The 24616-nt window shown below is 46.7% G+C and overlaps 1 protein-coding gene across 8 annotated transcripts in view; it reads right to left on the reverse strand.

Annotated features, from left to right (window-relative positions):
• Positions 1-24616, reverse strand: part of TLN2 (talin 2) — a 446766-nt gene that overhangs the window by 351060 nt on the left and 71090 nt on the right. For 6 of the 8 annotated variants that reach the window (XM_057543407.1, XM_057543408.1, XM_057543401.1 and 3 more), the window contains exon 2: positions 11339-11428. The gene's annotated coding sequence lies outside the window, so the exon portion shown is untranslated. Of the gene's footprint in view, positions 1-2479; positions 2627-11338; positions 11429-24616 lie in introns of all 8 variants that reach the window. The other 2 variants (XM_057543402.1, XM_057543403.1) reach the window with 2 other exon arrangements.

Below are 24616 nucleotides of genomic sequence, written 5' to 3' on the forward strand. Positions count from 1 at the left end.
ACTGCTTTTTCAGCATATTAGTTTTAATTTGTTCTAGCTCTTCTCAAAACCTTACTCTTCACATTTCCTGGACATCTTAGTCCTCGTCCATCAACCTCAGCTTCCCTTCCCATACTCTCCCCAACACCTATTCCCCAACACGACCACCACCAGACCACATTTATCTAGCATTTCAGTATCAGCCGCAGAGGACTCAGTGTGAAAAAGGTGATGCATACCTGGCCAAAGCCCCTTCCTCAAGCAAAAATTCCATAGGTAGAAAAGCAAATGACATCTATCAGTGTCTTTAAAACTTAAGAACATACACAACTCTAAGAAGTTTTTGCTGATACCAAGGCACAGGATAAGGAATTACATTATTACCATTCTTTTGGGGAAGATGGAATGTCTCCAAATCTAGTTGTCCTAAGGCTGCCTATAATTTTTACTTAAATTCAGGCATAAGCACAACCTCTGGGAATATATGGCCAGACATATTTATTTTTCCAACCAGCTGTCTCTGGGATGTGGTGAAAGCCTGCCGTCACAATTCCTCTGATGACACGGACAAATGTGTCCCAAGTCATGCAGAGATAACCCCACAAATAAGTTCAGGCATTACAACTACCCAGAACAAATCAAAACACTATTTGAGGAAAAAAATGAATCCACAAATCAGTTTAATCTTTATAACATTCCCTTTAAAAGAAAGGCCACATCCTTGAGGTCAGGGGCTGTGTCATACCCCTGTATATGTTCCCCCCAGATTTTAGCAGCATACTAGGTAGGAGAGTCAAGATGTACTGTTACTCATGAGTATTTGTGATCATTTATTATATTTCCTTTTTAAAAGTACCTTTCCCCTATTTTTTATTTCATTTTACTGTCCCTAAAATAGATTGCATGTGGTCATGTTGTTTGCTTCCTAATAAGAAGTGGGAACAACAGTTCTAGGGGTCAGCAAGGTCAAATGTCCAATATGAAACAGTTCATAAAGTACAAGTTTGAGAAGCTTAAATCAAGGTAATACTGGCCAAAATCAAACTGAAAATGTCCAGAGCTCTAAACAGCACATCTTTCCCATATGGCGGCCTCCTGAGTCTTGAGAATCACATCTACAAAGGAATCCCATAATCCCATAATGGTCCAGGAGCAACCATCTAGGTCTTAGGAATCCCATAATCAGTCCAGGAGCTTTCACGCCAGATATGCAAACATCATGCAAGCTGACCAAACCCAGGCAGCTCAATGTCAGAAGAGAAGAGACTGTCAAAAGAGAAATGCAGTGACAGCAGCCTGGACAATCATCTTTTGCATTTAGAGAACTGGCAAGCACATGCAGAGAAGAGATTTCTCCACATCCTCATCTGTCTTTTCTGCTCCTAGATAATTAGGAGGCAGCCAGGACAGCCAGATGTAGTCAAAGGGACCTCAGCGTTCACAGGCTCTTGTACTTCTGTCTCCAGGGTAGACCTTACTCTTGCCACAAGGGCAGAGATGACGCTCTGTTCCTACCTCAGGCAAGTTGTTCCTCTCTGTGGGCTCTGAGGACATCAGCCCTTCCACCTACATTCAGGAGCACACCCTGAAGAGAACAAGGATGCCCGCTTCAGGAAGGTCCCATGTACAAAAAGCACTTGCAAACCAGACGTAACTTTAAAGGAGGAGGTGGTCCTCTTTAAATGCTCACCTCCTCTGCGACACGTAGATTGAGTTATACAAGCTCAACACCACATTAACCAAAGGGTCAAAGCTAAGGTCACCAGTGTGGGGACAAAATGACATCATGCACTTCCTGATGTGATACACCCAGAAAGATGCAAAACATCATTTATAAGCATTCTGACAGAAACTCATCCAATCATGGGGAATCTCCTAGTGAGGAATTATCATACAAATCCAAATTGCTGGGAAGTAACGGACATTTTTTAAGAGTATAAGCCAATGTCATCAGAGACAAAAAAAGAAAAAAGGCAGAGGGACCATTCCCAGTTAAAGGGGATGACAGAGACGTGACAACTGAATAAAATGTGCGTGATCCTGGATTGAATCCTAGGTCAGGGGAAGAATGGCTGTACAGGACATTATTGTCATAAGTGGCAAAATTTGGGTATGAATTGTATATTCAATAATAGTAAGTCAATGTCATATGTCCTGTTTTTACTAATTGAACTGTAATTACAAAGAGGAATGTCCTTGTTCTTAGGAAAGACATGCTGAAGCTATTCAGGGGTCAAGTGGCATGATGTGTGTAACTTCCAAATGGTTCAAACAAGATAATATGCAATGGAGAACGATAAAGCAAATGTGGCAATATATTCATAATTGATGAATTAAGCTTAGGCTATATAGGAGTTCTTTGTATTCCGGCAACTTTTCTGTATGTTTGAGATTATTTTAAAATAAAGTCTTTTAAAACGAATTCAAATTCAACTTGCAAAGCATTTGCACAGTAACATCGGCTGAATAAGGCGAGGCCCCCACTGCATAGTAAACTCACCTGTCACCATGTACTCACCCACAGACCCAGGTGACCGTGCCCCTCTTCCACCTCCAAGTCAACACCTGGCCGAGCTCAGCCCTTCAGATTCATCTCCCAGGAATCAGAAATTGAGACACACAGACTGAGCCAGGAAGCTGTGAGGCGCTGAGCAGAACAGAGGGAAGCTTCAGGTATGAGGTCTCCATAGGAAGTGTGGACAGAGGAGCAGATCTGGTCTGTGATAAGGAGGAATGTGGTGGCACTGGACAGAAACATCCCAGAGCTGCTTCTCAGAGCGTGAACGAGTGCATTGGTGGGTACCTCTCAGGTACGCACCAAGTCCTCAATAAAGGTTGGCGGCAGCCAGCAGCCGTATTGAACAGCTCCATAGACCGCACCCCACTCACCTGTGTCTCTGTTCCTTGGCACAGAAGCCTTGACAAGAACAGACTACCAACACAACGGGATTAAGAGTCCCCACGATCTCCTACCCACAAAGGTAACATGGAGAGCATAGCCACCCACCCCTTGCTCCCATGCGGCTGCCCCGTTTCCCCATAGGAAATGGTGGCTCCTTCTGTTCTCCTCATGCCCACCGCCTCTTATCCAGGGACAGACTGCCTGCAGTGAAGAGTACAGCCTGTGACGGAGACCACTCAACCTCTGCCAGGCATAATGCAATGTGGCAAACGGCGGGAAGGAAAAGACTCGGGCCCTGACCAGTCAGGAAACCTGGATCCTTGGGCTGACTTGTGCCACTAACCTCCATGCAAACCTGATAAATTACCACACTCGTCTGACCTGCGTGTAGAGAGAATAATGGTACCCAAAGTTGTCTATGTCCTCATCTCCAGAACCTATGCATATGCTACATTACATGGCAAAATGGACTTTGCATATGGGATTAATTTAAGGATCGTGAGATGGAGAGTTTGCCTGGATTATCCAGGTGGGTCCAATGGAAATAAAAAGGTCCTTAAAAGCAGAGACCCTGTGGAGAAAAGGGAACACTCTTGCACTGTTGGTGGGAATGTAAATTGATACAGCCACTATGGAGAACACTATGGAGGTTCCTTAAAAAACTAAAAATAGAACTACCATACGACCCAGCAATCCCACTACTGGGCATATACCCTGAGAAAACCATAATTCAAAAAGAGTCATGTACCAAAATGTTCATTGCAGCTCTATTTACAATAGCCAGGACATGGAAGCAACCTAAGTGTCCTTCATCAGATGAATGGATAAAGAAGATGTGGCACATATATACAATGGAATATTACTCAGCCATAAAAAGAAATGAAATGGAGGTATTTGTAATGAGGTGGATGGAGTTAGAGTCTGCCATACAGAGTGAAGTAAGTCAGAAAGAGAAAAACAAATACAGTATGCTAACACATATATATGGAATCTAAGGAAAAAAGAAAAAAAAAAAGGCCATGAAGAACCTAGTGGCAAGATGGGAATAAAGACACAGACCTATTAAGAATGGACTTGAGGATATGGGGAGGGGGAGGGGTGAGATGTGACAGGATGAGAGAGTGTCATGGACATATATACACTACCAGATGTAAAATAGATAGCTAGTGGGAAGCAGCCGCATAGCACAGGGAGACCAGCTCGGTGCTTTGTGACCACCTAGAGGGATGGGATAGGGAGGGTGGGAGGGAGGGAGATGCAAGAGGGAAGAGAAATGGGAACATATTGTATATGTATAACTGGTTCATTTTGTTATAAAGCAGAAACTAACACAGCATTGTGAAGCAATTATACTTCAATAAAGATGTTTAAAAAAAAAAAAAGCAGAGACCCTTTCCCAGCTGTGGTCAGAGGGAGATGACAATGTAGCTGGATTTGAAGATGGAGGAAACCAGCCAAGGAAAGCGGGTGGCCTCTAGAACCTGGAAAAGGCAAAGAGATGGATTCTCCTCCAGAGCCCCCAGAAGGAACACAGCCCTTGATTCTAGTTCCCTGAGACTCATATCAGGCTTCTCATCTACAGAATCATAAGATAAAACAGATTTATGGTATTTTAAGTCACTGTGTTTGCGGTCATTTGTGTCAGTGGCAATAGAAAACTAATTCAGACCTTATTTCCCTCATCTGGAAATGAGTGGGTTTTCATCTTTTCTGAGAAGTGGGATTAGTGGAGCCTACGGTCCACCTCTTAAACTCCTAGAAGCCCCTGGGGCACCCCTGGAAAAAGCTTGGCCCTGGACCATGAGATCTCTAAAGGTAAGTAATTCACAAGACCAACGACCTCCATGTCAGACTGAACTCATTTAGTATCATCCGCCCTTGTTTTGGACAGTACTTTGCCACCACAGCTCTTTCTTTTTTTTAGTAATAAAAATGTCTCCCGAGTTACTAAGTAATTGGCAAACCCCAGTGATCCAGAATACCAGCATCCACATCACATCCACTGCATCAGTGAAGGCTCCTCCAGCAACCACACCCACCCCGGAGGGCTTTCGCGCTGCCTCGGATCCAGCGGTGAGGTCACCACGGCCCCCTTCCAGATTTCTGAGTCATGCTCACCACTGCAGGTCCAAGCAGCAGCAGGTGGATTGTGACCTCAAGGCAGCAAAGCCCAAACCCAGCCCTGGAAATTCAGCTGCTGCACAAGGATCACCCCCTGCCCTCCTCCCTAACATCTTCCCCACGCAACTGCCCCTTCCATCTCCTGGGAGCCATGCAGCTGGCCGAAGGACACACCACCGCCAAGTGTAATCCATGGGTGCAGTGATGCGCTCCAGCTACATCATGGGAGCTACTTAACTGACTGCCTCTGCTCTCAGGAGGACGTGTGAGGGTACTTTGTTTACCACTGAAATATTTCCATTGAAAAAAACATCTGGGGAAAACAGCTACTGTCCTAACTATGATTCAGTCTCACTAGTAAGGCCCGTGCCGAGGCTCATGGCTGTTAAGATGGTAGGTTTTTGAGCAGAGACTATTTGGAGCCTCCACTTCTTCCTTCTATCAACAGCTGGAGAGTGTGTGTGCCCCGTGCAGGTGCAGTTCCAGGGGCAAGAGGTCAAAGCCAACCAAGACAGACCCAGGAGAAAAGAGCTGTCATTCCTTTTGATGATCTTCGTTGCATCTACTCAAAACTGAAGCCCACCAGGTGGGCTGCCCAGGAGAGCTATCCAGAGATAGAGAGCGTCACCTCTAAAGCAAAGAGCATTTAGGTACCAGGGACTTGTACTGGAAATGGTTCTGGCCCAAAAGGGAGTCTGTCCTAAGCATCAGGGTGCAGGAATCAGCTAGACAGGGTGCCGGCTGCTATACAAAAGGAAGAAGCCTGTTCTAGGGTGGGAAGACCAGCAAAGCTCACCTACAGGGAATTTTATCAGCCTTTTATCATCCTGTCATCATCCACTCCTGTTAAATACAAGATCTGCCACAGATGCCTGCTGAATGACAAAGAGGAACCATGACTGCGTTGGAGAAACGTGCCCCTGAAATGTCACAGAGCAATTCTGGGTGCCTGGGAGACCCCGGCTGCTGACAGCCCGGCATGGCCGTCGACAGTAAGAGTGCCAAGGAGCTTCCCTCTGAGCAGGAACAGAGGTGGGGAACTGGAGAAGGAAGTGAGGCCACAGCTGCCTGGGCAGCAAGAAGCCACCTCCAGCCTGACCCACATCTTCCCTCTCCCACGTGCTTGAACACATGCTCCTGAGTATCTATCAACACTCGGCACCACTGGGCATAATCAAGAATGGGAGGGATGCAGAGAAAAGGAGCCCGCAGAGAGGACAGGGTAAGTCCAGAGACGAGGCCTCGAAGACTGAAACACAGAACCAGAGAGGACATCCTGGCAACCCCTGCTAGTTAGACTTTGTTTGAAGCCCTATGAACTCCCAGACCTGCCATGGCCGTATTTTTTTGGGAGTCTTCTATATATTTAGCTTTCAAAATGACAAAAATTTAAGATTAACAACATTCTGTACTAGTGACAGCCCTTAGGTCATTGGGAACCTAAGTATATCATCTTCTTAAAAGGTGAATTTTCATGCTTGGTTTTCTCTATTGCTTCTCTGTTACCTCAGAAGCTCATTTACTTGAAAGACATATGGTGCCCAGAAACGTCAAGTACAAATTGTTTGAGGCAGGACTGGGACTTGTGGCTCCAAATCTTAACTTGTTTAAAATAAACTGCCAGCTTCCCGGGTTCAAATAAATAAATAAATAAATAAAGGTGAATTTTTAAAGGTGCATATCTTTTGACCTCAAAATTCTACAGAAGTGCCCATATGGTCTATAAATAAATGTTACAAAAATGCTCATTGCGATATTACCCAAAAGAAAAAAAGTGGGGAGAGGGAGGGTAGGAAGCCCAGCCAGCAACAGGAGGATGAAAGGTCATACAACTTAACTTTTCATGTAAAAAGTATGTAACAATTAACAGAAAGAAATAATATGCGGTCTTTCAATATGGGATAGATTTCTTTTTAGCAGGGGATCAATGTCCACAATGTTAGTTTTTAAAATACATTACACAGAACATTATTACACGATATTAATTTTGTTTTTAAAAAATATGCTTTCTCACACACAAAGGGTCATGAGTACATTATAGACAGTCCTGCTACCACCTTGAAAATATTGTCCCTTCTCACAAAAACTAAACGATGTCAACAGTATCCTTTACTGTTCTTAAACCAGGTAAGAGCTCTGTCTGTGAGGAGGGAAAAGGTGTAAAAACTGCCAAATCCCCAGTCAGTCATTCCTTTAATTAGAAACCTTGCTTTTTAGGCTTCTCTTTTTTTAATAAAGAGAAACATGCCTCTGAGGGTCCCAAATGAGAAAAAGGGTTGGGATCGGATGTCACCATGGACCCACAATTTCAGACAAGGTAATACAATGGATTAGAACATCCCGGTTTGCTGGATAGGGGTACTCAGCCATAGGTTGCAGGCAAAATCCTTCTGTGCCCGCCAACCCCAAGTGCCCTGTGAGCAATAGTGGCTCTAAGTCTGGGATGTTTTGAATGACAGGGATTGACAGACTCCTGCATTGAAGCAGAGGCAAGAAGCAAGGATGGCAAGTCACAAAGTATCCGAATACTGTTTATCCCTGCACTTGAAGTGGGGAGGGGCCTGCGTCTCCATCCCCTGGCATCCTAAAATTTGTCACATTGTACCAGATGTACTTTAAAAAGAAAAATTCACAATGAGGGGAGACAGTCCCAAGTCTGGTAACCCTATAGCATGAAACACAGGCCCAAAAGGCCGGACACTTTGACTGGCAAAGACTCTGTGGGGGAAGCTACTCTCTTCCCTTCTTATACATCTTTTCCTTTTCTTCTTTAATATCAACAGATTGCAAAGTTAGTCTTGTAACGTTATATCTCTTTAAAATATACTTTTACTTTACAAACAAAAGCTGTTACAGGAAAGTACTTTTTTTAGACACACATTCAACCTCTTCCACCCCGTTTGCTCTCTCGCATTACTGAAAACAATTGGAGACTCCAGAGAGGAGGCCTTCTGAAGTCCACAAAAGGCAAGGAAACACCTACCCGTTGTGTTTACCTGTGAAGGCCTGTAATTACCAGAGACCCATTTGACCACTGTTAGCACCACCCTGTTTGCTCAGGGATTCATCAGCAGTACTTATTAAGTCACTGCTCTTCTGATACACTGGCTTTAGATAAGCCAATGGAAGAAGGAAATTACACTGTTGGGTTCATTTAACAAACGTTTATTGAGCCCAAGGCTGAGCGCTGGGCCCCGGGATACAGGCTGGATGAAGCATAATCCCTGTGCTCAAGGGGCTCATTTTTACAGACCAAGAAATTGGCTTCAGACATGGGCAAAGAGCTCAACTGGAGGGAATGCAGCCAGACACAGGGGGAATGGGGCACTTCAGCCAGTCCTTGAAGACCGAATGGCCAGGATGAGTACACAGTGCTCCAAGAACATCATATCTAAAACCATTCTCCCTGCCAAGTAAAAGTCACCTCCTTCCTTTCACTGTTGAGGAATCAGGCCCAGAAAACAGAACCCACTAGACATTGGTGCCTGTATGAGAAATTGAGGCCCAGGTAAACATACAGGGGCACAAGTTTACTCACTACGGATCTGGGAGGTGAATCCAGTTCCCACCAGCTCCAGATCCTTAACTCTGGATGCAAAAGCCTAAAGAAGTGAAAAGGCGCTGCTTTTAAGATCCAATTCCATGTTTCCATGGGTGGGCCCACCCTACCACTCCAGTGGGGAGGGATGCACACGGGCTTAGTAACACAGAGTTTGCAACACACGCCTAATAGTACGGTTCCTGCGTTGCCTAAAACATGAGAATCAGAGTGCACACCTTGCCTCGGAAGCCTAGTTATATGGATTCAAATTAATTCTGCATTTGGTGAGTGGCTCAGTATATACATGCACTCAGCATATATATGAAACTACAATCAAGGAACCTAATTCAAAACTTAAAACCCATAAAGCTCTAGAATTGTGTATCTGATACAGAGTAGACAAAATAACCCTGAGCAGAACAAGGTTATTTGGAAATGGTCAGATACAGGAATCCCATAAAGTGGCCAGAAAATGGTCTTCAAAAACAATGCCATCAACCTGACTACTCCTCACCTTCTGCCTCCAGCTGTGAACCATCAAGGACTAAGTTGTAGCCCTGACTCTCGGGGTCCCAGGCAGCCATTGCAGGGCCCCTAGAGACCTGTCCCCAGGGAGGCTGGGAGAAGCCAGCGAGGGTGGGGCAAAAAGTCAGCCTCCAAAATGTACCCGTCTCTTCCCTGTTCATTTCTGCCCCACATTGGCCAAGCTCCTCCTCTAACTCAAGGGAAGAAAGTGCTACAGAAGCAACATTTTAAAGCTGACACACAGGGAAGCACCATACCCAGGGGTATGATGAGGGCAAGACAGAAGAAAAGTAACACAAATAATCAGCAAACCACTCTTGCCACCAGTAGTAAAATCCTTTCTAGTCATGATCCAGGTGGTAAAAGCAAGAGGAGAAAAGGCCCTGCCCAAAGGCCGACAGACCAGGCCGGATCCTGAGCCTACTTGCTGTGTGACCCCAGGCAAGTTCGTCACCCCTGACCTCAATCTTGTCCTCTGTAAAAAGGTGACTACCTGCCTCGTGAGCCATCGGGAAGGTTAAAGGCACCAGGCCATGTGCCAAGTGCTTTGCCCAAAACCTAGTATGTCGTAAGTGCTCCATAAATGGCCACTAGAACTATTAACTAGTGGAGAATCAATCTGGCTCCTTGTAAAAACTAAACATGACTTCCGAAAGGCTTGACTGAGGCAGTACAGCAGTGCTTAGCCGGCAACACCATACCGGCATCTCGAGAGAACACCCCAGGGGCCAATTCACCAGCTGGACTCAAGACGCCCCCTTTGGCAGCAGTGTCCTAAGCCCCCCCTGCCAGCCCCTCGAACCCTCGCTCTGCCTGCTCTTTCTGTGGTCAGGTCAGTTCTCCGCTTCCAATATAGTCTCGCTTCTCAACAACCCACTTAAAGTGCCACATTAGCCCAGCTGAGGCAGTCTGCTCTTAAAAACAAGAAACAGCCTCAGTATTTTCAGAAATGCTGACTTCAAAACAGGCACACTGCGGAGACCTCACAGGATTCCACCTCAAGAATCTGAAAAGCATCGTACTTAAGGGAGGATTTCATTGACAACACCGCAACACACAATAACAAGGTACGAGCTCACAGACGCTGGGGAGGGGAACAGGCTCCCATACTCTCTGGTCGGGCTCGTATTTCAAACCACTCAGCCTCACTCAGCTGAGGGAGACGGATGTACCAGACAAACTCCCGCCGGGTCTCTGGGGGCTCTACAGGCACACACCTCAGGCAGTTCGCCAAGAGTCACACTCGAGGACAAGTCTCATGGGCATTGGGATCCTTAGACCTTACTTCTCCAAGGGTGAGCTACAAACCAGCAGCTTCGGCATCAACCTGGACCTTGACAGAAGCACAGACTCGCAGGCCCCACCCAGACCTACCCCATCAGGGTCTGCAGTTTAACTAGATCCCCAGGTGCCAGTGCTTGAGAGTATTTAGAACAAAGCAGTCTACCCAGACAGCACTGTGATCATTTACTTAGGTTTTCACTTGGTCTTTTTCTTTCTTCATGGAAGTTCCATGAGAGCACAGACTGTGCCAGCCTTAGCCACCGGCACATAGTAGATAATCAATATTTGTTGAATGAATGAACGGATGAATGGGTGGTCTACCGAGTGACTGAAGAGGCTTATCCTGTGTTACGTGCAAAGAAAGGTGCAAGCAAGGGCCTGAGAGAGAAAGAGACAGAACACCTGGGGGTGGGGAGAAGGAGTCTATAACGAGGTGGTCAGAGGAGGCCTCTCTAAAAGGGGTTTGCAGACTTCCCTGGTGGCCTAGTGGTTAGGATTCAGGGCTTTCACCGTGGTGGCCCAGGTTCAATCCCTGGTCGGGAAAGATCCCGCAAGCCACGTGGTGCAGCCAAAAAAATAAAATAAAAGGGGTTCGCACCAGGGGCGGTGTGAGGCTCAGGTGTGATGGATGAGGAGGCACACCCTGGGGAAGAGGATGTCAGCCGCCCAGATCAGCACCTGCACTTGCCACCATAAAGAGTCTCGGCCTGTAGGCCAGCGGGGATAGAGAATCAAGACTGGTAAGTTGGGCTCTGGTGGTGGAACAAAGCAGCTCTCAGGAGGCAGATTCAGAAGGCCCCCGACCATATGACCGTTGGGGCAGAAAGGTTGTGTCTGGAGTCACAGCTGCCATCTCTAAGGCTCCAGAAGGTGGGCGTGCCAGAGGAGGTCTGCAGAGGGAGGTGGTCCATCAGCTAGACTTTGTTCCCTAGCCACTACCCCCTCCAGCCCTCGGATTCCAAAGTTGAAACATGGACATTACTCACTGTTTTCGCCAAGTCGATCCAGGAACTTGCGGGCAGCCGAACATCCAAGGGTCCGGGAGCCCAGTCCAGATGTTACCCTGCAGCAGCGCACTGGCAAAAAAAGAGGCAAATGACACGAGTCAGTGCAGGCGGCCACGTGAGCAGGGAAGCAACATTGTCCCAGCATTGAATGACACCGACGGGCTTCAGATTCTAAAGAGAGCAGAAAAGGAAAACGCCACGCAGAGCCAGTGGTCTCAGAGCACTGTGTATTGACACAGATGGCAACTCCTCTGCCCACAATGTCGGGAGAAGCACCATGTCACCAGCAGCAGCTCCAGAACAGCCTCTCTGCAAATCCCCCAGTGTGGAGTCCAGACGTAGGGCTGCAAAGCGCCCTTGGAGATAATCAGGCCCAACCCCTCCCTTTACAGATGAGAAAAGCCAAGACTCAGAAAAGACAGGCCTTGTCCAAAATCAGCAGCATGTAATGGCGAGTCCAGGAAAGGAATGCCAGAATCAAGTCTATAAAGAGCTTAAGTTTACCTGTAAATTACCTTCCTTCAAGAAACTCAGGTTCTAAATAAATGTTATTCTTATTCATTCTGGCTCTTAACAGAGGAGAAGAGACAAATCTTAATCGTTCCCCTAGTTCTCTCTCCTTAATCCCCAAGGACTTTGAAGAGCCAAACTGAAACTCCTGGTTTTCTTCAAAGACAAAAGAAAAAGAGAGAGAAAGAAAAAACCTCAGGACTGTTCACATTTGAGTACAAGAAGAAAAATCTAAAAACTGTGGAGAAAAACCTCAAGACCTAAAAATTCTGAATTTATGAGACATAAACAGCACAGAACCAAAACAAAAGCACCTTTTCCATACATCAGGTTTACAGACCCAAGAGACCAGAACCCTCCAGGGAAATGCCTGGGGACCACAAGAAGTGGTACATTTCAAAGATGAGGGGGGCTAAGACTTGTCATTGGTCATTTTGTTAAAATGAAATGGATGATCAAAATGCTGAGTCTTTAGAAAATGACCCTTCTGGTTATTATTTTTTTTTAATGAATCGTCATCTAATTATATATTTAAGCCATAATCATGTAAATAGTTACCTCTTCCCCTGGGGTTCTAGTTCCAGCTGACCCTGACAAATCAATGCAACCTTGGTCAGATCACACCTAACCTTGCACGTCTTCCATCAACTCATCCATGAAAAGAGCAGAGATGGAATAAGACTCAACTGTTCAGCTAGAGAATTCCGAAATTCCTCTACATTGCTGGAACAAGCTGAAAGTACCTCCCGTTAAGTCAGCTTATACAAAGCGTAATTACTCGCCTACTTTGAAGAAGTGAATGTCAGTCATGATAAATTTAAATTGCCATCTCTTAGGAAGTAACTACAAAGTTGGTGTAACAATAGTCATATTCTGTTTCTAGGGAGTTTCCTTCAGCAGTGACAAATCTGCCCCCACCCGTGCTAAATGGGTATTTGGATCTGTTTCCCCAAAGGTCCATTATTATTTATAAGGGGGAAAAGTTAGGGTTTCTTTTGCATGAAGTGGAATTTAGGCAGTGAGGTCATTTGTTTTGAAACTACAGCAACCATTCCAGTTTTTTTCCCCCATTTTAGCATTTCAGTTACTCTGGGTCAAGAGTAAAAGATGCAGATTTCAGAGAAAATGCAAAGCCTGCTAGGCCACCCACAGAATGGTCAAGGATTCTGCCCTGGACAGTCCAGGGCACAACTTTCCAAAGTTAGGCATGCTCACAGGTAAAAAGCCAGCGCAGACTTGCACACAAGCGGACTCACACACATTTCAAGGAATTTAACAGTCCCAGGATTCATTTAAAAAAATAAACAAAAAAACACAACCTACCATATTGGCCACATTTTTCCATATCCTTATAGGGAAGGAGGGTCCATAAACCCCTCTGGAAATATGATGGACCCTCTCCCCCAGAAGAACATACTAGATTCAGTTTCAGAGGGTTCAGAGTCCCCTGAAATCTCTCCGTACCTCTGGTTAAGGACCCCGGCTTAATTAATATAAGGAGTCCCTTTTTATCTTTCTCTCTGAACTTTCTACAAGCCCTTGGTGAAGAGGGTTGTGAGTGGCAATGCCATTTACAAAGAGATACACAAGGGCAAGGACCAGTGAGAAAATTGGCTTCATGTAGCTCTTATGGTGGAGAGTATGACTCTGCAGGCAGCAATGTTAATAACTGTTCTAGAGCCCCAGGCTGCCTGGGAGCCTTCGCCAGTTTCAACAGGGACCTTTCCCAAAGCTGTGTTTGTGCTTGGTACTCAGCTTTTCAAAACGAAAAAGATATCAAACATCTGCATTGTTTAGGAACGCATACATGGGTACCAAGGCTCAGTTAAAATGAAAAATTGAGATGCTTATCACAAACTCTGAGGCGATGGGGGAGCGTCTAAGACATTTAAGATATTCGTAATGCTGATTTCTTAGCCTGGTTGTTCGCTTCCCAGATGTTCAAACTATTCCCATACATTTCACATATTCTTCTCTATGTATGTCACGGAGTAAAGCAATCTTCCTTACAGAGAGATTCAGGTCAGTGACAAGGACCTCCAGGACTTGTCATCTCAGACCCAGCTCAAGACAGCAGTGAAACTGTGCAGCGAGCCCAGTGCTTGTCTGAGGGTGGGGCCTGCCTGCAAGGGAATAGTTACCAGCTCTGGCCCCTGGGACACCATCTATAAATACATCTTGCTTTCAAAAAAAAAAAAAAAAAAGTCCACGCCCTGGGAGAGCCCTGTGAGGCCGCGCTGACCTCCAATACTGCCGACACTCTGGGAAAAGCTGGTGTCGGGTTTCTGCGAACTCATTGGTCTTTCCTCTTCCATGCTTGGCAGGCCTACTGCCTGGGGCACATTCTGTTACGGTGAACAATCTCAGTAAGTCTTCCTGAACTGCTGAGAAAGAAGCGAAGCCCAGACACGTGTGCAGAACTCAGAGGAACATTTGGCCACCTCCTTCCTCAGCTGGATACAGAGGCCCGGGTGCCTCACATCTTCTCCTTCAGGTGCCTCATTACTCTACCCTCCTTGTGAGAACTCTGCTCATTCAGTGAGCGGTCAAGACATCCACTGGCCACAAAAAGAGGTGGACAGCGTATGAAGCCATGAGCAGTGCATCTCGGTTCCTAGCCCTTCCCACATACTTACCAATACCATCTTGACCAAATAAGGAAAGTATGCTCCTTGCCTAATAATTTGAGCAAGAGCATGCCATTCCAAAAAGACCCTTTTCTGAGGTAATCTTACTAGCAGACAAAGCTATCATTTTTTAGTTACAACCGCCAAACATTGACACCAGGACATCAAACAACATTTTAACCCGGTTTGGGAGAGCCTGCACCCATACACCGTGCAGGACGGACTCACAGTAGCACGTACCAAAGAAAAGAAATACTGTAGTCCCTCATCTCTTGCTATGTCTCTTCGGCTCCTCCCCTACTAGCTCAAGTCTGCAATTTAAAAAGTGTGTGTGTAAATATGCACACGAGGACACACATGCATGCAAGCCCAACATTCTTGATAGACTCAAAACAATAGCTTACAGGGAAACTATCGCCCGGCGCTCAGGAAAAGTAAAGGCCAGCCAATTCCAGAAAAACAAAGGGCTTCAGCAACTAAAATGGGAACAAAATGATCTCATGCCCCTTTCCCACTGAGCCTGTGCCTAAGTGGGATCCTTCTCAAACCTGAAGTGCTCACTCACAGAGTCACTGTTTCCACCCTAGGGGAACCCATGGGAGGATGGCCGAGCCAGGAAACAGATTCCAGAGGTAGCTTTTTGATGTTTAACCCAGACAACCTGCAGACGGGGGCTCCTCAGCCAAGGAGGGGGCTGGAGCGCTCGGTGAGGCTCGAGACCTTATCCTCGGGGCATTAGTCACTACATCCAACAGCTAGTTCCTTTAAATCAAGGGCCTGGGCCAGGAATGACAGTGGACCCTCCAATAACAGGCCGGCAATTCTGGGGCCCTAGAGTGGGCTTACACTTTCAGTCCTCACGATTCTCTCACGCCTTGGAGAACACAGGCAGGAAAAGACCACACTCGCAGGCCTCCTGCTGCCTCCCCCCCCATTATCACACCTGCTGCCCAGGCAGGAGTGGCATGCAGACTAAAGGGACGGGTGAAAAGCGTGAGCGTGCTCTGGATTTACTACACACCAAGGCACTGTGCTAAGTGCTGGGAGAGGAAGAGAAGGAGGTGGTACCTTTTAAGGTCAAAAAGCTCTGCAGATGCCCCCCACCCCCAAATACACCAGAGTTGTACTTCTGGTTCCCTTGGAGAGAGGAAATATCAAGACATAAGTGCTCTTAAATCAATTTTTAATTCATCTCAAGAGCCCCTACGTGCATTTTAAAACACCAAAGAATAATTCCAAGGCATCATTAATTTATTCTATAGGCAAATACTTGACACATAAGGATTAAGGATACCTTGAATAACTTCCACAACACAATAAGATAGCCTGTGTTCTGCTTTAAAGCGGTGCTGGGGTAAGGGTTGGGACGGAGTAAAAAAACAACCAAAGAAACATCCCCAAACGTCTGCCATACTTAGAGACTATGCTGTTTGGAAGAAACTTTAGGTCACATGTGAAGGCAGGAACTCTTTTTGGAACCAGCCGTAACTGGCATCGCCACCCACAGCTGGGTGGTCTTCTCCAGCGCACAGTCCCCAACCAGCACCCCGTGCACAGCCCTCCTGCAGTTCCCTCTGCAGGGACCCCACCCCTGCACTTTGCATTGGGTTCCAGATCATCTCGTCTCTGGTCTGTCTCGACCTGGAGCTCCATGAGGGCATGGGCTGCCCTCTCCTGCTGGCACCCCTAGCACCTTGCACAGGGCACCCAGTAGATTAATAGTAAGGAACCTGAGGGAAGAGGGAGAAAAATGATGTGTTAGAGAGGCCTCTTATAGGTAACTAAGATAAACAATAATAGAGTTTGGGGAGGAGGACGGGTATGAGTGGACCGTTCCCTCTGAGTCCAGCATAACTCAGTCATTTCACATTCGAGTTTGAAAACTCAGGACTATAATAAAGACACAAGAAAAAACATTCGATAGTCTTCCCAGAGGCCCAGCCCATGTGAGCAGCCCGGCTTCCCCATCAATCAGTCTGACAGCAGCAGAGAGAACTAGACGGGAAGGCTCTCATTGTCCACTTCCTCGTGCCCTCCTGCCCTGCTTGCAGAGCTGCTTTTCCACCTTTCTCCCTTCTCTCCTGCGCTTCAAGTTCTCCACTGATTCCAGGATGCACTTCAAATCTCTCACCCTGGAAAGAGGTCCCACACACGCAGACCCCTTGACTCAGGTGCCGCCCAGAGACACCCCCAGCCCTGGAGCCACAAAACCAGTGCCGAGAGTGCGTCTGGGGTCTGAGATTCTCCTCACCCCAACACCTCCTGCCTTCTACTCACCCACTTTGGGGTCTGTCCCCAAGCCATTCCTTCCAGGAAAGCCCAACCGCCTCGTCCGATATCAATCTACCTCCCCCCAAAACCTAATCACATGTCCCCAAGCCTCCAAGATGACCCCCTGAGCCTCCCAATCAAAATTAGTCTTTCCTTCCCCGTACATGCCAGAGGCTGTTGTCCCGCTGTGAGACACCTCATAACCAGAGGGTTACCTTCTGTGTACCTTTCACACCCCCTAGACCGAGTTCCTGGCAGGCAAGAATGCTAGGTAGGGAACAAAGATAAAGGTGGTGCAAACAGTGAAGACGCTTGGCAAACAGTCAAGACTCGGATATCTATGAAATGCCATATATGCCTTAGTGTTAAGGATTCTTGTGGGTTTCAGGATGCCAATTCTAGAATCAAACCAAGCACACAAACAGCCTGAACGAGGGTCTTGGGGGTTGTCTGGGCATACTCCAGTAACTCAACTACTCAATCACATTAGGCCATAAGTTTAGGTTCTATTTCCCAAGGGCCAAACAACTAGACTTCCTCAGCAAACTCAAGTGTTCGTTCCTCTGGGACCTACCAAAAAAGCCTGCCACTTCGAAATGCATAGGCCCACTGTTATTTATAAAGGACACATCTTCTCAATAAGTAGCATTATTAAAGGAACTGAATTTATAAACTCACTCTCAGGGCATAGATTTCTTTTGAGACAGATCAACCCACACGCTTTTTCTTCTGATTCACTGAATGTGTTATGTGGGTCTAGAATTCAGACAGTTCCCTAGGTCAGAAAATCCATTTGCTTGTGAACAGATAGAAATGGCAATGTTTTTTTTTTTTTTTAATTTATTTTTGGCTGCATTGGGTCTTCGTTGCCGCGCGCAGGCTTTCTCTAGTTGCAGCGAGCAGGGGCTACTCTTCGTTGCGGTGTGCTGGCTTCTCATTGCGGTGGCTTCTCTTGTTGCAGAGCACGGGTTTCTAGGCATGTGGGCTTCAGTAGTTGTGGCGCACGGGCTTAGTTGCTCTGCGGCATGTGGGATCTTCCCGGACGAGGGCTCGAACCTGTGTCCCCTGCATTGGCAGGCAGATTCTTAACCACTGCGCCACCAGGGAACTCCCAATGGCAATGTTCTTAATGCTGGTCTCAGATGAGAAGTCTGCTTACATGCTCCAAATAAAGGAAGCAGTATTTGACCCAGTTGAGAAGGCTCTGGAATCTTTTCCCCACCTAACACAAATGTTTCTCATTTGGTCCAAGCTGTTTCAATTACATGCCAAGAAAAGACAAAGAAAATCCCACTACCACCCACTCCTGCTTTCATGAAAACAGTATAAATTATCCTTATTACGTCATATAGTAAAGTGGCCTCGCATAAGGTAATGTTGACAAATGGTTACAGGAGCCAAAGCTTTCTCAAGAACTGCTTTGTTCATAGGTGTTCTCCTGCTTGTCTGCCCTGCAGTGGCCTTTTTCCTTTCCAGAAAACAGACAGCATGGGGACGTGGGTCCCGTCCGAAGCCTTTGACGTTCCTTTTTTTTTTTTATAAAGTTTGTTTTGTTTTTTTTTTTAATACTTATTATTTAATTATTTATTTTTGGCTGTGTTGGGTCTTCATTTCTGTGCGAGGGCTTTCTCTAGCTGTGGCAAGCGGGGGCCACTCTTCAGCGTGGTGCACGGGCCCCCCACCATCGCGGCCTCTCCTGTTGCGGAGCACAGGCTCCAGACGCGCAGGCTCAGCAGTTGTGGCCCACGGGCCCAGTTGCTCCGCGGCACGCGGGATCCTCCCAGACCAGGGCTCGAACCCACGTCCCCTGCACTGGCAGGCAGACTCTCAACCACTGCGCCACCAGGGAAGCCCTGACGTTCATTTTTAAAGGACTGTCATGAACATCAACACAAAAAAACAACTTCTGTGTAACATTAGATAATTTCAGCAACAAAAGTTGAATGAACAGAGTGACCTAATAGTCCAACTTAACCCAGCTAAGTCAATCCCAGCTGTGAGAGGGGAGGTCAGTAGTTTTAATTTCTACCTAGAGCCCACAGGCCAACTCCCTTGTCACCATTCAGGTAGAGGCATTTCAAAGAAATTCAAACAGCACGCTATCTTCTCTGGCATATTTCTTAGATTAACTAAACTCTTAAGTGTTAAACTCTGAGGGTCCCACAACAGCACCAGACCCATCCTTTTTACAGTTTGGGTTACAGGCTCACACTCCAGAATGGAAGCCAAAGCTTTCCCATTTAAACCAAAAAGGAAGGAAGGAAAATGTGAAGTACCTGAATTCTTAAAGGCTAGACAACCTTTATTATTATTGTCTTTTCTTCCCAAGGACCTCTCTGGTGATTAGTAGGAACTTACCCAAGATTCTACACCAAAGTTCTATCTTTTTTATTCCAACCAGAAATTTTAGATGTAGAAGGAACCCTGGAGATTCCTGGGCCCATGGCTTATCAAACTCTCCTGCCAGAATTCCACCAGACAGAAGAGGGTGGGCCACCAACACTGGGAAGCCATTCCCAGCAAGCATGAGATTGTGTTCATTTCGTTCAAGTTCTATATCCTAGCTTCAATTCTTATCATACAGATTTTCCACTTATTCAGTATGTGCATGCTAAGATACCTTGTCTTCCAAATTCCCGAGTAAAATTAAGGCTCCAGTAAGAGTCTTAGGTTTATCCTGGGGTTTCATACACCCAGGCTAAGTTCACCACCCTGCACTTCCCAGTGGCTCAGGAAGCACGAATCATGGCTCTGCCCTTCCTCTTGCAGATGAGGAGGAAACTGCTGCCCAAATATCTGACGACCTGATGAAGAGAGTCTGGGCAGCCCCAAGTACAGATCCCAGGTCTCCAGCCTCTCGGTCTGGGGCTCTTCACCCCTTTGCATCCAACGATTCATAGCCACCCAAAGCCAATCCTTAACTCATAAGGTCATGGTCCACTGTAAAATCTGCCCATACATCTGCTCTGTATTCAGGCAGGTTTAAGTTGGTGAGTGTTCTCTTCTTAGCTTACCCCAAGGTTCACAAAATGGAAGCCTGATTTTTCATGGGTTTCAGATTGCCAAAACCTCCTTGGCCTTTGGCATACTTTGACTTCTCGCCAACTCACAGGACATGTTGTTCCCATCGACACCCATTGGCTAAAATTAAAAGTACAAGCTGCTTAGTGAAGACAAGTCATTGGCGTTCAAAATCTAAAACGAGGGCCTCCCTGGTGGCGCAGTGGTTAAGAATCCGCCTGCTGATGCAGGGGACACGGGTTCGAGCCCTGGTCCGGGAAGATCCCACATGTTGCGGAGCAACGAAGCCCGTGCACCACAACTACTGGGCTACTGAGCCTGCACTCTAGAGCCCGTGAGCCACAACTACTGAGCCCCCGTGCCACAACTACTGAAGCCCGCGCACCTAGAGCCCGTGTTCCACAACAAGAGAAGCCACCGCAATGAGAAGTCTGCTCACTACAACAAAGAGTAGCCCCCGTTCACCGCAACCAGAGAAAAGCCTGCCCACAGCAACGAAGACCCAATGCAGCCAAAAATAACATAAATAAAATAAAATAAATTTTTAAAAAAATCTACAACGAAAACCAGATCAAATCAACTCAAGGGAAAAGTGTCATCCCAAACACAATGCAGTTCATTTCAGAACCATGCTGACCTCTTTCCTGTAAATGGCCTTGGAGCCAGTGTTATCCACTGTCAGAGCTGGAGAAAACACTTTAGCTGTGTATTTCACATTTCAAAGCAAAAGGGGAAAGGGGCCATGCCAACATAAAGTTGTATCTATGAATTCCAAGGAGCATCACTGGTGGTGCAGTGGTTAAGAATCTGCCTGCCAATGCAGGGGACATGGGTTCGAGCCCTGGCCCGGGAAGATCCCACATGCCACGGAGCAGCTAAGCCCGTGCACCACAACTACTGAGCCTGTGCTCTAGAGCTCGTGTGCCACAACTACTGAAGCCCGTGTGCCTAGAGCCCGTGCTCCACAACAAGAGAAGTCACCGCAATGAGAAGCCCAGCACCGCAACGAAAAGTAGCCCCTGCTCGCCTCAACCAGAGAAAACCCGCACACAGCAATGAACACCCAACGCAGCCAAAAATCTAAAGCAATGGTTCTCCACAGGGAGCAATTTTACCCCCTCAGGGGGACATTTGGGGGTATCTGGGGACACTTTTGGCTGTCACAATTTAAGCGGGAGGGGGTGGTGCTACTACACTCTAGTGGGTAGAGGCCAGGGATGGGACTAAACACCCTATAATGCACAGGACAGCCCCCACACAAAGAATCACCCAACCAAAATGTGAACGGTGCCAAGGTTGAGCACACGTACCTAAAATACAGAAGAATACTAGGGCGAAGTCATGAGTCCTGCTTCTTCCCCAGTGGGCTGCTTGGTCTGGACATAGCACCTGAATTTCTGGGTCTCTGGCTCATTGTCACTAAACACAGAGGTTGGCCTGTTTCAGAGACTTTGCATCCTCAACACTGGACTCAGGCGCCTTCCAGCATGGCAGTTCGCCAAGCCCGCAGCTACTGTCTCTCACCCTAACATGCTTGATCAGGGGCATTTCCCACCAGGCTTCTCTCAGGCCCGTGCACCACAACTACTGAGCCTGTGCTCTAGAACCCGTGAGCCACAACTACTGAGCCCATGCACCACAACTACTGAAGCCCGCATGCCTAGAGCCGCCCGTGCTCTGCAACAAGAGAAGCCACCGCAGTGAGAAGCCCGTGCACCAAAAAGAAGAGTAGCCTCCGCTCGCCGCCACTAGAGAAAGCCCACGCGCAGCAACAAAGACCCAACGCAGCCAAAAATAAATAAATTTAAAAATTAAAAAAATTTTTTTAAATAAATAAAACCATTCTATGCAGTCAGTAAACTAAGGACAGACATGTAAGCTTCATTTTGAGTTCTATAATCTGCTTTCCAAAAATGCCTAAGCACAAAAGGGGAGAAAAAAGTTTTATCATAAAATTAAAAGCATGGCTGCAACTGCATTCAATGATTTCAAAGGTTTTTTTGCATTTTCATAATACTTGGCAACCATCAACCAGCCCACCACCCCAGCTTAAGGGGCAGACTCAGTATTAAGTCATTGTTCTGTGAAGAGAGAAAACATGCGACCACCTTCCCATTCCCAAGACCGTCTCTAGTGGCTCCAGCTGTATACACACTCCCATGAAAGAGACCAGCTTAGCCAAGAGGCTGAGCCCCTCCATTCATAATCCAATGGTACCTAAAACCACAGAATACAGGGGTTGTTCTACAAGTAAAATTCTCACTTTCAGGAAAACGAATATAACTTGTCTGACTGAGGGGAGGGGATTAACATCTTAAACTGCCTCCATGAGTTCATCATTGCTCTCTCTCTCAAAGAGGGCAAAAGAGTGCACCACTTGTCCAATCATGCTCCTTAGGAATTCCTTTGTCTCCATTATGCTCAAAGCCAAGGATTCTCCAGATCCCAAGCTGGGACACAGTAGCTGGATTAATGGGAAAAGTGGGAGAAGACACCCAGAAGAGAAAAGAGGGGATGTGGAACTTCTAAGACTAAAAAGCAATGGCACACACCCCGGCTAAAAAGCTGAAGGGTTTTGACACATTTCATTTGCCTCAAAAAACCAACAAACCAACACTCACCACAAGTTTCCCAGTACATCCATCACCCATAAAGCAAATCAGAAGAAATCCAAAAATCATTTAAGAGGAAAGACAGAAACTAGTGAAAACTCTACAGATGGCAACAGAGGGTTAATGTCTCGGGGCAAGGCTTCCCCTCAGCAAGTACAAATCCGAAATCATAATAAAGATGCTGAAGGATTTAGTCATGAGCCCTCCCCCTCGGCCATCAGAAGGAATGGCAAAAATGCAGAGTAAGCGCTAGAAGCCAGAACATTTCATTTTCTTTCTAACTGTGCAAAGCATTTGCATTTAAAATGAGCATTTCATCAGAGCTTCCAAGAATGCTTGATATTTGGCTGCTAAGAAGAATAAAAGTGGTCCTCCAAAACACCAAATTTCTAATTATTTAATTGCAAATAAAGTATCTGGGTTCCCGGGTAGACTAAAGAACTCTTGAAGCTAATTACATCTTCCAAGCCAGGTGTAACTTAAAATATAGTCAAATACAGACAACTCTTAAAATACAGTCAAATCACATTACCAAAAAGTAACAAGGATAAAAAGTACCTTCCTGGTGACTAAACTCCCCATGAATCAAATCTTACTTTCTATATATTTTCACATTTACAAGGAAAGTAGTATCAAAGAAACAAAGGTTTGTATGAAAACTAAAGGAAAAACCATTAGGAAAGTGGAAGGCATTTTTTTCTTGAGCAACTAAGTATTGAACGCCCACAGTGAGAAGGATCGGGTGCTGGAGGAGGATCGAGGCAGCGGGGCCCAGTGGCAGGGGAAACCCATGAGAGCCCCCCACCACCCCCCACCACCCCCTGGCCAGGAAGGGGACCACTATTACTCACAGGACCTGTAAATTAATAACCCTGGTTCTCAGCATCCATATCCAAAACACACAACTGAAATTTGATTTTTTTTTTTTTTTTAAAGAAAGAAAGGGTGGAAGGGAGGGATCGGGGGGAACACCAGAGAGCACCTCACAATTCCTCCGCTGCCAGAGGAGGGGGTCAGAAAAAGGGGATGTCAGTGGGTGGCTTTAGCCTCCTTCCATAAGGAGGACAGTTTTAAGTAGTTTATTAAATGCAGAAGGGGCTTTTATCTTCTTTACTCACTAACAATATTGGAGGGTGGAAAGAAACACTAGAAAAATATTAACACAAGCTCAAAAAAGAGTTACCAGAGCCATGGGGCTGGGCGGGAAGGCAAGAGCACCCCTGTTCTGAAGGGGAATAAATACTCCAATGAGCCACGGGGCTCTTGTCGCAGCCATCAGCTGAACTGAACAACACAAAGGGAATTCTTGGGAGTCTGAAGCTGTTGAGCGTCTCCGCGTCTCCTTCCACATCCTCCTCCTTGTGTGGAGGGCTGCTCTGCGGTCAGGATAGTTTTTCACCAGAGCTAGATTTCCTAACAAGGGCATTTTAATTAAAGATGAGACGCAAGGCGATGCAACAGGGAAAGAGCCGTCAGCAGGGGAGGCTGTCCAGCCTGCAGCCTCCATGTGGTTCCCATTCCCACCAGGGCCTCGTACCAAGCTGGACCAGCTGGCGAGAGCCACACCCACAGCTCAGGGTCATTTCCTGCAGCTGGCTCTCTCACTATTCAGCCTACTGCAGTAGCCCACTCTTCTCCCAAAAACGGAATGTCCCCTGTGGCTAAGCAGACTTCCCCAGCATCCCTGACAGGTGATACCTCTATCATCCATGCCTGGCAAACTCCCAGGCTGGGAATCTGGACCATGAGGGTCCAGGAAGATGAGTCACTGGCTCAACACCAGGAACCCAACAGGTAGTGCTGGCTTCCAAAACAGACGGCCCTAACAACTCATGGAGTAACCAGCCAACTCCATGGCTTCCCTTAACTGGACTGCCCACGGGCCTTTCAGACTGAGGCCAAGGGCCAGCTGTGGACAGGCGATGCATGCCACCCGTCCCTCTCCTGGGGGCTTCTGTGAAACCAAAAATCCAGCCCTCCTCCTCCTCCTAACTCCTACAAAGAGTGTCCCAGGCCATTACCTCATCAGCTTGGATACGGTCTGGCTAACATTTGGACTTTTCTGTGCTGACCAGGCCATTCTTGAGCCAGCAGTAATCTCCCTCGGAGCTTTTGCTTGTGTTCTTCCCCCTGCATGGAGGATTCTGGCCCAGGTGGCTCACCTGGCTGGCAAACATTCATGCCTCAAGTCTTAGCTTAAATGTCACCTCTCTAGA

Source organism: Balaenoptera acutorostrata, chromosome 3 (assembly GCF_949987535.1).
Source record: "Balaenoptera acutorostrata chromosome 3, mBalAcu1.1, whole genome shotgun sequence".
In the NCBI taxonomy this organism is placed as follows: domain Eukaryota; kingdom Metazoa; phylum Chordata; class Mammalia; order Artiodactyla; family Balaenopteridae; genus Balaenoptera; species Balaenoptera acutorostrata.